Here is a 13,514-nt window from a genome sequence, read left to right on the forward strand (position 1 = left end):
ATTGTTTTGTAGCATTTCTAAGGTAAAGCGAATCTTTTATGTATCGTTTTAAATCATAAAAATATATATTTCTCATTAAAAAAATCATTTGCAGATTGGTTAATCACTTTTTGCGAAATTTAACAAATTTTTAAGTGGAATGAGAATATTTGCGCAGTCATCATGCGGGCTGAAGGGTTCGTTAATTATGAAACGTCAAAAAGACATTTAAATATCAAAGGCTTTTTACGAAGAAGTTAAGAATTATTTGTTTAAAATAATTTTAAATTAAGGGGAAAAAAGCTCCGAATAAACATAAGTTTACGTTTCGGAATTTAATTTATTTGCGTGACTTTGCGATTCGCTGGTTGACGCGATTTGTTTAAAACTTAGCCAAACACACATTAACTAATACTGTAAAATGTTTAAAAGAGGAAACTTTAGAATAACTGCAATGTCTGCTGACAACTTGTTCGTCTGAATTTTGACGAATGAATGCGATAAGTTAGGAGCACAAAGTTGCAAACTTTGTCAGAGTTAATATTCATACGTGGTAATAATTTTAATCAAATTTAAAAAATCATCCATCATCACCTAAAATTTTATCAGTAATATATCATTTTATGTAATACATTACACAATTACGTAATTTCAGTTAAATAATTCACGTTGCCTTTTTTAATTATTATTGTATATCCTATGGTTTCTGTTCTTAGAAGTGACACCCATTATTTTTTTATCTTGCGTAATTTCGAAGCCAATTTTCCATAATTTCAGTTCGCAATTTATATAACATATTTGCTGTTATTTTAAACTGACATGTAGCAAATGTATACAATTAGATAAGATAGGTTTTAAATTGTAGTTTAAAAAAATGTTTTTTTTTGTGTTCGGTGTTTAATCAAATTTTAACAGACATTATTTTGCCACACAACAGTCCTGTTATATATTTTTAAAATAAAAAATATAATAAAGTGTATAACATTTAAAAAGTATTCTCATGCAACTCGTGTGCTAGTTTTAAGTCACATATTTTTATATTGTTTTTAATAAAGATAACATACAGCTTTTACAAGCTCCGTAGTTATAAATGGCAACATAAACTTAAGCGCTTTGTCAGCTGCTCATATTATCTGCTGATGTCTGCTCGAAACTTATTAATAAATTCTTCTTTGAATTAAGTTCAATCAGGTTCTCTTTTTACTTAATTGAAAGCTGTTCCGAAGTATTATTTTTCAAATTGATTTACAATCCAATTGATTTGAGAGGTACTTCATCTGGTTTGGAAAAGTACTTGTTGAAAGCTGATTATAGCCCTTTCAGGTATTTTTTGCTTATTACCCTGAAGATACAAAGTTTTACAATGATTCAAATAGCCATTTCCAATACTTGACCTCAATTTATTTTATTTTGTCTGATACATTAAATATCGTTATCGAGTTGTTCTGAAGTACTAAATTAAGATGTTTTGTTTATAAGAAAATATTTTATACAAACGGAGGATTTCAGGTTAGTTAAATGTAAAGCCAGCTCAGTCACAAATTGGTTTAATTATCAATTTTAATTATTTAACTAAATATGTATATCTATATAATTATAAACGAACGCAATAAGCACCTAGCCTAATTTATATCTGAGGTGAAATAAAGTGATTTTAAACATATAAAACACAATATTTTTTATGATCTCTAAAATTTAATATTAACTATTTTCTCAACTTCATCAAAAACGTACTATAATTTAACAGAAAGGTGATTGCATATGGTTGCAGCAGTGGTCTTACAATATCGAATAATACCATATTCTTTGGATATGTATCTACATTTTAAAGGATCCTACACAATTCTAATTAAAAAATTCCATTCAAACTAAACGCGATATGAGTACACCCAGACAAAGAAATCGCCACAGACTTTCGACGTTCAAAAATACCATCCTAAAAACCTTATCATAAGATTAAACAATATGTGGATATAACCGTTAGTAATGCCTGCATAAAATTTGAAACAATATTTGTAATCGTTAATAAAAACAATTAAAAAATTCCGTAGCATTATTGTGCTCAAAACGTAGCAAAAAAAACATAAATCCATCAGTCAATTAAACTGTCGGGTTCAGCAATTGAACCACTATTTTATTCACAGTTAAAAGGATTACCTTATGCTATTTAATCATAAAAAAGGTTGATTTGACACGTCATGAATCGTTTTAACCACCTAAGAAAAAATGGAGACAAAATCTTTAGTAACATAAGGCACCACCGTGGGAAACATTTTACAGGCTTAAGTCACAAGGTACACGCTATAAATCAGAAAGGTTAAAACTAACATATAAACGCATGCATTTGAGTTTGCCCTTAAAGCGGTTGTTCGTAATCTGTTTATTGGCCAACTGCAATTTGCTTGAAAAAACTGGCCACCCTTTTGTAATTAATTGGTGGTCGGAAAATAAAACCTTTTCTCAGAGACTTCGTCTGAAGACTTCTTCTCAAACCTTTTGCTACAGAATTTCTCTGAGACTTACTCAGAGACACTTTTACTGGAATTCACACTTAAACATATACTTCGGAGTTCAAGGCATCAAAATCTTCAAGAGCTCTTCAATGGACTACAACTAAAAGGTGGGTGATTCAACTCAAGAGCATCGAAGATCTCAGAAGCTGTCGTGTATCTCTTCCCATCCTCTGGTCTAGCTAACACCCACGGAAAACAATATTCAAATCAAATAAACAACAAAATTTGTCTTCAAAAAAAAAGCACCCTTGGCAACAATAATAAATAAATACCCACACACCGCATAAAGAAGCGATAAATAGAGGAAAATATTTACCATAGGATCTAATTTGTTGCAATAAATACTTTAAAAACAACAAAACTGCTCGCAGGAAACATATAAAAAGGCTGGAAAGTATTTTGTTTATACATGCATCTGAGCGGTGCTGAAATATAAACTTTTCAGTGGCTCTTTCTTTAACTTCACGATGACTACTAACTCAATGTCATTCTAAACCACTGTGATTTATCCATTAGAAGCCCACAGCTGATATTTATTTATATTGGTATATTGTATACACATTAATCATGTAATAAAATATATACCAGACATATTCACAAAGCGCTTCACTGGCTGACAATGTCACACCACTTAAACCCTAAAATCTCTTGTGCGTTCTGAGAGAGGATGACAAAGCAAAAGGCTTTCCTTAAATTCAGCGTCATTCAAATACCTTCGCCACATCTGTGATTATATCAACTTGAATAGGAAAATTTTTATTTGTTGTCAGACATGTCCTGAATTATACATATGGAAATGTTGTCTAGTTCTGAATTTTTATGACAGGATGTGAGTCAGATGATGTGTTAACGAATTAGATATTTGATTAAGTGCATAATAACTTTTGTTTGATTCATATTACATACTTAAAACACATGGCGCATGCCGAACAATTAAAAAAATTGATATTGATCGAGATGAAAAGGGTTAAAAAGGAGTCGGAGTCGGTCGATTTTTTACGACTCTGACTCCGACTACAACTTCGACTTCACAGCCCTGCATTTTTATATAAATTATTTTGTTGTGTTACTTTGATTTCCAGTAAATTGTGTAAATATCGTATGAAAATGTATGTTGGGGTAAAGGCTTAAAATTAAATTATCTTTTTATAGCGAAAATCTTGTTTGCAGCGTTATATTTCAAGGTTTTTGATTAGATTACATTGTTAAAAATATTTTATACATATATTGTTTAATGTTTAATGCATACGTTGCAAGCTAATAATAATTTACGTAATAATAATTGAAAATATAAATAAAATATGCCATCTGTAGACTTTACTTAAACTAAAATTTAGCATATCTAAGAAATAGTTTCACATAATCCCAATAGATGTCAGTGTCATTAGAAAATTAATTTTAATAAAATTAAAATTAAAATTAAAAAGTATCATGATAAACAATATTTTAAAACTGTTTTATAATTTACATTTTTTAATAAATAATAATAATAATTTTGTAACAAGATTGAAGTTCTGTTATATTAGGTTCAAAACTTAAATAATTACAAAAATATATTTTTAAGCAATTAAATTGATATTAAAATATTTTTCAGTTCAAAATAAACTATACCATTTATAAATTAAAGTAATTTGGAAAAAATATATATTACCTTAGATAATTTTAGTAAAAAGTTAATAAAAGCCACAACAGATGTCGTGATTTATTAAGATATATAAATCGAGAAGCCAATTCATTATTTAATTAATATGAAAATCACAGTAGTGTTCTTTATAAATTTATTTTCAACTAATTAAACGCAAAACAACAATAGTAATCAAGGTTAAATAAGGTGCAATATAGTTTTTTTTCAAATGTCTCACCAAACAATAATTCCTTGCGAAGTTGCCCACCGGTCTGGAGTTTTTGTAAACTTCACACATTTAATTTAACTTTATCCCAACTCTCCTTTGAAGTTGGAGATTTCTGAAAAATTGCATTAAGGTCCTATTTTTTCACATCGTTCAAATAATACTGGGCACGTTTTTATAGCGCGCTGTACTTTTTGGAAAGGACATTGACAACTTTTAAATTAAAATTTTAAATAAGTGAGAAAAGAAATGCTATAGTTAATCCTTATAAAAGTTATTTGATAAGACTCAACTGAAGAGAATGTATTATTTTTTAATATTTAAATTTAATGGATAACTTTAGAAGCTCAATTCTTTGCTAGTATATTTTTACAATTACTTCACGGGGAAAGCAATGTTTCTCCCTTCATCCCTTTTTGCATATAAAAGACAGATTTCAATAACCCCAAAGGAAATGCAACGACTCATCATAACATGCATTACATTGCATTTTTGTAACCCCTCCAGAGAAAAAAAATAACATTCAATATAGAACGTTACACTGCAACAAAATTAAAAGTTCAATTAATAAAATATATTATTTAGAAAACCGTTAAATTCAGCAATTAAAAATCCTAATATTACGATTAATTTTTGCCTTATCACTATATTACTGTCACTTTATAAAATATTTGAAAAAAATGTGGAATCTTTGGGAAATAAAATTATTAATTAACAGTTACCACGATAATCATTTTACAACACATCAATTTAATAGTTTGACGGAGCTAACTTTAATATGAAAAAGAGTATGGGGCTTCTTAAAGTTAGATATAGAAACAGCTTTCGACACAGTATGACATAAGCCTCGCTTTAAAGGGTTTGGTGGCAGTGCGACCCTTAGACTGATATTTAATAAAAAAATACAATCATAATCTATAAACAATTAATCAGACTAATTTTATCATATGCCTATCCGGTGTAATACTAATCCTTCTAAATTACAAGTCACTCAAAATAAAGCTATAATATCAACAAATAAATAACACCGTCATTTTCATACCAGATTAATTAGTATTTATAAATAAACGTATTCCGGGAAACCTCACTAACCCACTAATCTTGTAAATATGCGACTACGATAAAAACAAACAATCAAATTTAAATGGCAAAACACACATTGCTTTAGAGGCAATATATCAATGGTTCCAGATCTTTATCAATTTATTGTTTTTTTAATCTTTATTTATATTTTTCTTTAGCTAAAATTAAAAAAGTTTTTTTAATTTTTTTTTTCTAAATTGTAACCACTATAATTTTATTTTATATCCATATTTTTGTTAAATTGTAGCTTATAACAAATTGTAAAAATAAAAATTATTATAAAACAGTAACATGTATAGTATATATAATTGGTATGTTTGTTATTATTAAAATAAATAATATAAAAATAAAACAGTCGATTTTATATTAATATTTTTTTTATTTAATTCCTTCTTTACACATAGATATTATCATTATAACAGTGACACTTTGTTTCCATTTGCTGTTTTTTTTCGTAAATAACCAAACTCCTGTTACAAAGTTTAAATCATCAACTATCAGTAATTACAAATATTACATTAATATATGAAATACATAACATTTTGTTTAATATACATATATTATAATAATATACACGATCATACAGTATGCGAATTACAAAAATATTACATATACCATAAATATCAGGAATACATTCCTGATGATCTACACAAATTTCAGGCCATAGTTTAACTTTGCCAAATGAGCGAAAATATCATCACGAAAAAGAGAAAATTTACATACATAAATTAAAGAAATCAACTTAAAAAAAAAGTTGTTTTAGACATATAAAATAAATATAATTTAAACAATCAGCTAAATAGGTATAATATAATAGTTGTCGCTCTATTTAATGGCACAGCATCGTGCACATGAAAGTAATTTAAATATACTTTCCTCTTCACTTACGTTTACTATATAAGAAAACAATAAAAAATAAGAATCTAATTAACCCTCGCGTATCAGAATTGTCAAATTGTAAATAGTCAAATAAATATAATTAGTTTTTTGAATAATCAATATTTTTAAACACGCAATATAATTAATGACAGTCGATTTATATAAAAAAAATTAAATGGAAGGTTAAATAGATGGGATTATTTTACACAAGATTGTTAACGAAAGAAAAATAGTTCCCTAACAAAGACGTCTTTTCAATTTAAAATAAACGTTTTTTTTTTTAAATATATTATTTATAAAGTGAACTTAAAAAATATTATTAAGACAATATATTTATATGTTTACATTTATGTACATATAAATAAAATTATTTTTCTCTTCAATATAAACAATGAATTATATTCAGGTCCCAGATGTAACTTCATATTCGAATTAAAAAAATAAATCAACAGGTGCTCATAACCTGGGCCCTAAGACGATTTAAAACGAAAATCACCACGAATTTTTCTTATATTTTATTAGATTTTTTTGAAGATCAGGATTACAATCATATTTCAACACCGAACAAATAGCGCATTTAAGGGTCAAATATTTATATTCTAAATTCGTTTAGTTAACTTTTCACCAAGCACACTAACTAACCAAGCCATTGGCCATACCTATTTTGTTATCAAAATATGGAACACATTTGTATTTTTTTACAATATATTATCTGGCATCGCTATAAAATTCTTATTTTTTTTTCTTTCGCCAATATTCGATGGTCGATCTTATTTTATTTTTTTATATATAAATTTATTAGGCGTTTATTTACGACACATACGCTGATGCTTGAAAAAAATATATTACTATTATTATTGTTTACCATATCGTTTATATTATTGTTTATCGCGTGAATGAGGTATTCTTCAATTAACTGTATGTATTTATATTATCAATAAAATTCACTAGACTGTTTCGTATTGGCTAAAATAATATTTTCATTTAAGGCATACTACCTAATTGCACCAATATATGCATAAGGTGTAAAGTTGTAGAATCTTTTGCCACCTTACATATTCAATAATTAATGCAAGTCTTTTGGGATTCGTGGATTAACTGTCGTAAACAATAAAAAATTTAACTAACTAACTTATAACGTCTATTTAATTTATTTAGCATACATCTATACTTTGTCAAATAAGACATACTTTTTATACGAAAAAGCACCTGCGTCTCAAGCAACTAACATTTTGTATCTATTTAATAACCTAATTTTTCATATTATGTAAGTATAATTAATTTAACACTTTTGACGGTACAAACGCTTGAAAAGATCACAATTCGTTATCATAATATAATAAAATTTAGCAGAGAAACGCAACGAAATTTCAATTTATTAAAAAAAAAAAACACAAGTCAAAATAGGAAAAACTTGAGACGATTTAATTAATCGATATATACTTAAAACGACTATAACAACAACTAAACAATAAATCAAACCATCACTTAACTATATATTTATCTATGGCACACATGTATATGGTATGGACTCTTGAGGAGGCAATATTCCGATCTATTATAAATGTTGTAATGTTTATAAAATAAAAAAAATGTTCATAATTCAACATATCAAAATCTAATATGACTACTTACGAGTTAATCTTTTTAAGATAAACATATAAGGCTATTGAGATCTTAACATGAACTTTAACCTTATATACGCATTATCCACAACACTACAATACATGAATGAATATACAAAAAAAGCAAAAATTATAATAAAATACATTGTACGTCCTTTTTAAACTTATCGGTAGTAATCGAAATAATTTTTGTAATGGAACATAATTTATATTTTACTAATTGACTAAATATAATTATTTCTTCTATTACATTATATAATAGTATATTCTCGCGAATAATTGCACCACCTGAAACAATAAAACAACATTAATTAGTATTTAATTGAATATGATATTATGTTTTATTAAATAAAAACGTATTTTAAAATTAGATGTGTTACTAAAGCGATTTTTCAGTTATTTTCCCGAAAGAAAAATCTTTTCCTTTAGCAGGTTGACAGGACCGCATTTAAATAATTACTCCACATAAAGGGTCTAACAGAGCGGTAAATTTAACCGCTTAGAAAACAATTAGAGTGGATAAAAATCTGCAAACGGAGTCAAAATACCCCCATTTTTTTCTCTCAGCAACTTAAAAATTCTCTTTTTAATTTAATTTTCCCCGGGATAATTTAAAATTTACTTCGGTTAAGTCGCTTGAGGGCTCTCTTACTATTTTTCCGCTTAAAGAGTATAAAAGATTTCGGCTGCGAACGCCACAGCCAAAACACGAATTAATTATTATCGCCGAAATGTAATTAGCGATTTTTTTCTGGTCCTCATCGAAAAAATATTGACCCAAAAATAACCAGTCGATACAGGGCCGAAATTGGCTGATTTTTTTTACTACTACTTTCTTCGACCTTATGTAACACCGGTTAGCTCGCAGTTGTCTTACATTTGAATTGAGAATCTCCCCTTCCGCTTTTCGGAACAGAATAGAGACATTAGGTCCAGAGAACAAAATTTCTCAGCTTTCTCCCCTACACGGTATTCCAAATATTTTTATATTGCAATTAAACAAGGCACATATAATAAAAGTACTATTTACGTACAACATTTTATAAAATAATTACTGAATAAAAATTTAATTGCAAAAACATAAAAGCGACATGTTAAATAAATAAATATTATGAAAATGCTGTTCATTGACATTTCAAGTATAATTTTTACTCTATTAAATAAAAGTGTAAATAATCTATATGGCAGTATCTAACTCACGGTTAAGAATTGACAGTACAGACAGAAATACAGAAGAAATATGAAGAGATAGCTTTTATTAGTATTAATATTTTTTTAATCGCTTGCATTGCAATTGTAACTGTAACAATTGAAACAGCGTAGCTTATTTTATCAATACTTTGAAAAAGCTTAACATTAGCTTATTTTTATTTATCTCTCATGTCTCATGTCTCTCAAAATATATGCATTACAAAAATATGTATATAATTCTAAATAGTTTCACCTTGTAACATTTGCTATTAAGTATTTAAAACTCCAGGCAAATGTTTAAAAAATTATTGCAAAATAGCTTTTATGTAAAAAAAAAAAATTTTAGTTTAAAATCGCAAAGCGAGAAATCAATTGATATTTTCAATAATATTTGCTATTTTGATCAAAAAGAAATACCATAAATTGTTCAAACGCGCAGCAACAATTTTTTCATATTTTTCTTATAAGCTTTATTAACTGAAATTGTAATATTCACTATTTAAAATATTTTTTTAAGCCTTTGACAAAAACGGTAAAAAATCTCATATTAATATTAACCATGCAATCTTATGTAATTGTAGTTGTATATACATATATTTTTTAAGTGAGTTAATTTTATTATTATTTATTATTTTACGTCGCTAGTGTTATTCATATGACATTTTGCTGCTAAACATGAAGCGAGGCTCCAACAGCACGTCAACATCGAGGCATCAAACTCCTCAATGTCAACAACTTAAAAAAACGGCTGAAGTCTAAGCCCTTCGAATTGATTTAGTTAACATTAGTGACACTCATTTACCATTATAGACGCCAATGTGTAAACATAGTATTTAAAAACGTAAATTATTTTTGGTCATAAACAAGACCAGTTTCATTCAGGAAAAAAATTATGTTAGGTAATCCTAATAGTTTTAATACAAAATTTGCAGTTAAGCTTACGTGACTTTAATTTTAAGCAACGCTTTAACTTATTAAATATATCTTTCTAACAACAGATTACACTATAAAAAAATTAATAACATGTATAAAATCAGTTATAAACATAAAAAATGCATATATGCTAGCAAAAATCTAATGGCTGTAATATTATATACAAAATTTTTTGAAAGATTGACTGACGATTTTTATACAGGAAATTTTAGTTTTTCTACTTTAATGAATCATAATCTGCTTAAAATTTTAAATAATTAAATATATACTATTGTATATATTATACATATGTGCAGTAAAAATAGTAATAATATACTAAGAAATGGATCAAGGTGTAATGGATACAATTAAAAAAGGTATTACCTCAGAAATATTTTTAGACAGGTATTCTGAATTCTGAAAAGCGTATGACATTTATAAAGCTGGTAAAATAGTCGTAATGCCCTGAGTGAAATTTCAATATCTATGATAAGTAATATTTGTAGCCGAAATCCATTACTAAATTATTAAAATTTACATTTTTTTATAGCTCAGCATTTAAAGTGCGACACCCACTTTATAAACACCGTGTGCTACGACTCGCCCGAAGATATCGCCATACAAGAGGAGCACATTTCAATGGGAAACGTTTCAGTCGACGAATCTTCACCGCGGCGCCGGGGCTCCCCCACAGACCACCCCATAGAGAACACCCCTCGGATCCACGGGGAACTCCCCGCGAATTTTCCCAAGTCAGCCGACTGCTACGACCATCCCCAACCCCGACGAGAGGAATTTTCACCGACCCCCCAGGTTCGGCGGCGCCGCGTCGGTCAGCCACTGGGGCCATCTATCTCTCGATACTTTACCCACCCACCCCGTTATCTGCCGACCACGTGAACACCAGGAAACGGGAGGAGACGAATCGTAAAATTTCATAGAATTAATAATAATAAGAAGAAAAAACTTTGAACCGAGCAATTATCGGCTCTTTCTTGAAGCATTGATTTCAAATTAAGCTCCATATTGACAACGTTTCCCAAAATGTGGTCCGCTGCCAAAGATCGTTTCTCACAAAATACACCTACATATGCATATATTAAGAGCATGTAATGTTTATCTTATATTGGTATATTCACAATTATTTTAAAAACATAATATCCGATTTTTTACGAGACATTCCTTTTTGTATTGGATATTTTTTACGAACAGGTAGATAAACAATATCCAGAGATTTAGTAATTAAGTAAATGTAAAATAAATATGCTGCAATAAATAGATAATTCGATTAGTCGATGGCGTTAATGGAATTGTGGCGTCAGACGTGTGTCTCATAGACGGAAAAAATAATGGAATTATTGTATATAGTGTAATAGAATTATAAAATGGTGTGCCGACGAGTAAAGGTATGACACGTGAAAATCAAACGGTTCCCTTTCGCTCGCTCGCGTGTTAAGTGACAAGAGTGAGTGAGAGATAAGATCGTGCGTTACATGCGTTCCGCACGCTGATTTCTTCTCACTCACTCTCGTAACTAACACGCGAGCGAGCGAAATGGAATGTACCTCACCGTACGCGCCTGTTAATAACCAAGTTCAGTTCCCAAATCTCCGCCAGATATAAGGCGATAGTTGTGGTGTGAGACACCTTTGGGTACATTGCACAATATTAGTTATTTATTTATATGTATTCTAAAAATGAAATCTACAATCAATTTAATAATTGTAGACTTAATAAGTACACACAACTCATTGTGAACCAATGTTCAGTGACTTTTATATGTTTGGACTCCAACAAGAGGCGTTGAAAGTCATTTCTTTTGACAATTTTTTTATATGACTTGATAAACTTTGTTTTCGCTTATTTTTTCTTTAAAAATGCAATGCAAAAACATTTATAACAGCCTTGTACATAATGACAAGCTCATATATTAACTTTTTAGTCAATCTTAACTCAAACTAAATGATCTACCAAATCTTCTAAATATATTTCAAAATAATTAAATATATTTTAGCTGCTCATTTTATAATTGCATTTTTTATACAGTTCTACATTCCTTTTCAACAAAGTAATTTTTTCTTAGCCTTTCTTTTCCCTCTAAAAAAATATATTATATTAATGGCATATTATGATCCTAAGAACAATATAATCCTGAATCTCAAACTCTTAAGCCCCCGTAAAGAAAATCAAAAGTTTGGGGAGCATTGCCTTACTTAAAACCTCCGGCGCCTTTACTATCGTTAGATCGAACTTTTTAATGTTACTATTGCGTTTTTTTGCTGTTTTAAACTGAATAGATTTTTATCGAACGAGTGTCGCTTTTTTTGCTTATCGTTGATATTCCGCACGGTATCATTAAGGGGATAGTTTTGAATGTGCATTTCATTTTGATAATATTCACACGTGCATGTTGATCGTGCACCTAATCGAACTTTGGATCAACGTATCAAGCAAGTCCCTTGATAATATAGTTGATATTCTAGCGAATATGTACACATTTAAAACAATTTTTCCTTATTATCAATATGACGATTTACAATACATTAGCATGAATGTTATCTCATGCGTTTTACCGACAATGAACAATTTTCATTTACCGTTTCAAAAAATTAATTCCCATTATCTATTACTTGCATATAGAATATTACTGTTGTAAGGTAGTCCATAGAAGCAAATAACTAAGAATTACTAATAAAAGTAAAATCAGATCTTTTAATTATTTATTACACAGTTTAATTATTTTTCATTGTATATTATATATTATTTATTCAACTTAATCATATATTATTTATGTATTACTTGTAATAAAAAAAATCAATAATAATAGATAATTAAAAGACTTAATTTTCGAATAACGATATTTTAATTATCACTGTATAAGCTATAAAAGTCGCTGACTATTGACCTAAAAAACCTATGGTCATAGGTATAAATTGGGTATTTTAAATTCTTTGATAATGTACTACTTAAGCTCATAGAGAATATCTTATATGTATTAAAAAATCTGTCGTGTCTGAAATTATAATATAATTATAAAAATTGATCATCACAGATTAGATATTTTTAGACTTTTTCACGGATAAATATCGTGAAAAAGCATAGGGACAAATTGATTTTTTTTTTTTTTTTTTTTTTTTTTTAATGTTTATTTCAAAAATAATTTAGTTTTATACAAGTTATAAATTACATGTTTCTGGCTTTTAGCCATTATCATGTTTACAAGCAAAATTACAATAGTATAAATAAAAATAGAGGCAACAATATGCAATATTTAATAAGTAAAATTTAAGGAGAAAATACTAAAACCTTTATACAATAAGAAAAAGAAAATAAAATAAATAAAATGTAAGATACATAATTAAAAATAACACTTACGAACTGGGGCTATTGAAGTCGTGGTTACAGATTTGCTATCAAAGCATTATGTGCTTAGGCATTTTATGTTTATACTTGAAATTTAGTGTGACTTTGTCATAGTTACC

General features: G+C 28.2%; 1 protein-coding gene across 1 annotated transcript in view; it reads right to left on the bottom strand.

Moving 5' to 3' along the window:
* Positions 1 to 7,077: 7,077 nt before the first annotated feature.
* Positions 7,078 to 13,514, bottom strand: part of LOC148236565 (forkhead box protein O-like) — a 209,569-nt gene continuing 203,132 nt past the window's right edge. Inside the window, 1 exon segment of the mRNA XM_088183262.1 lies at positions 7,078 to 8,217. The gene's annotated coding sequence lies outside the window, so the exon portion shown is untranslated.

Source organism: Plectrocnemia conspersa, unplaced genomic scaffold (genome assembly GCF_051122295.1).
Source record: "Plectrocnemia conspersa isolate PC_06_02 unplaced genomic scaffold, ASM5112229v1 ptg000003l, whole genome shotgun sequence".
Taxonomy (NCBI): Eukaryota; Metazoa; Arthropoda; class Insecta; order Trichoptera; family Polycentropodidae; genus Plectrocnemia; species Plectrocnemia conspersa.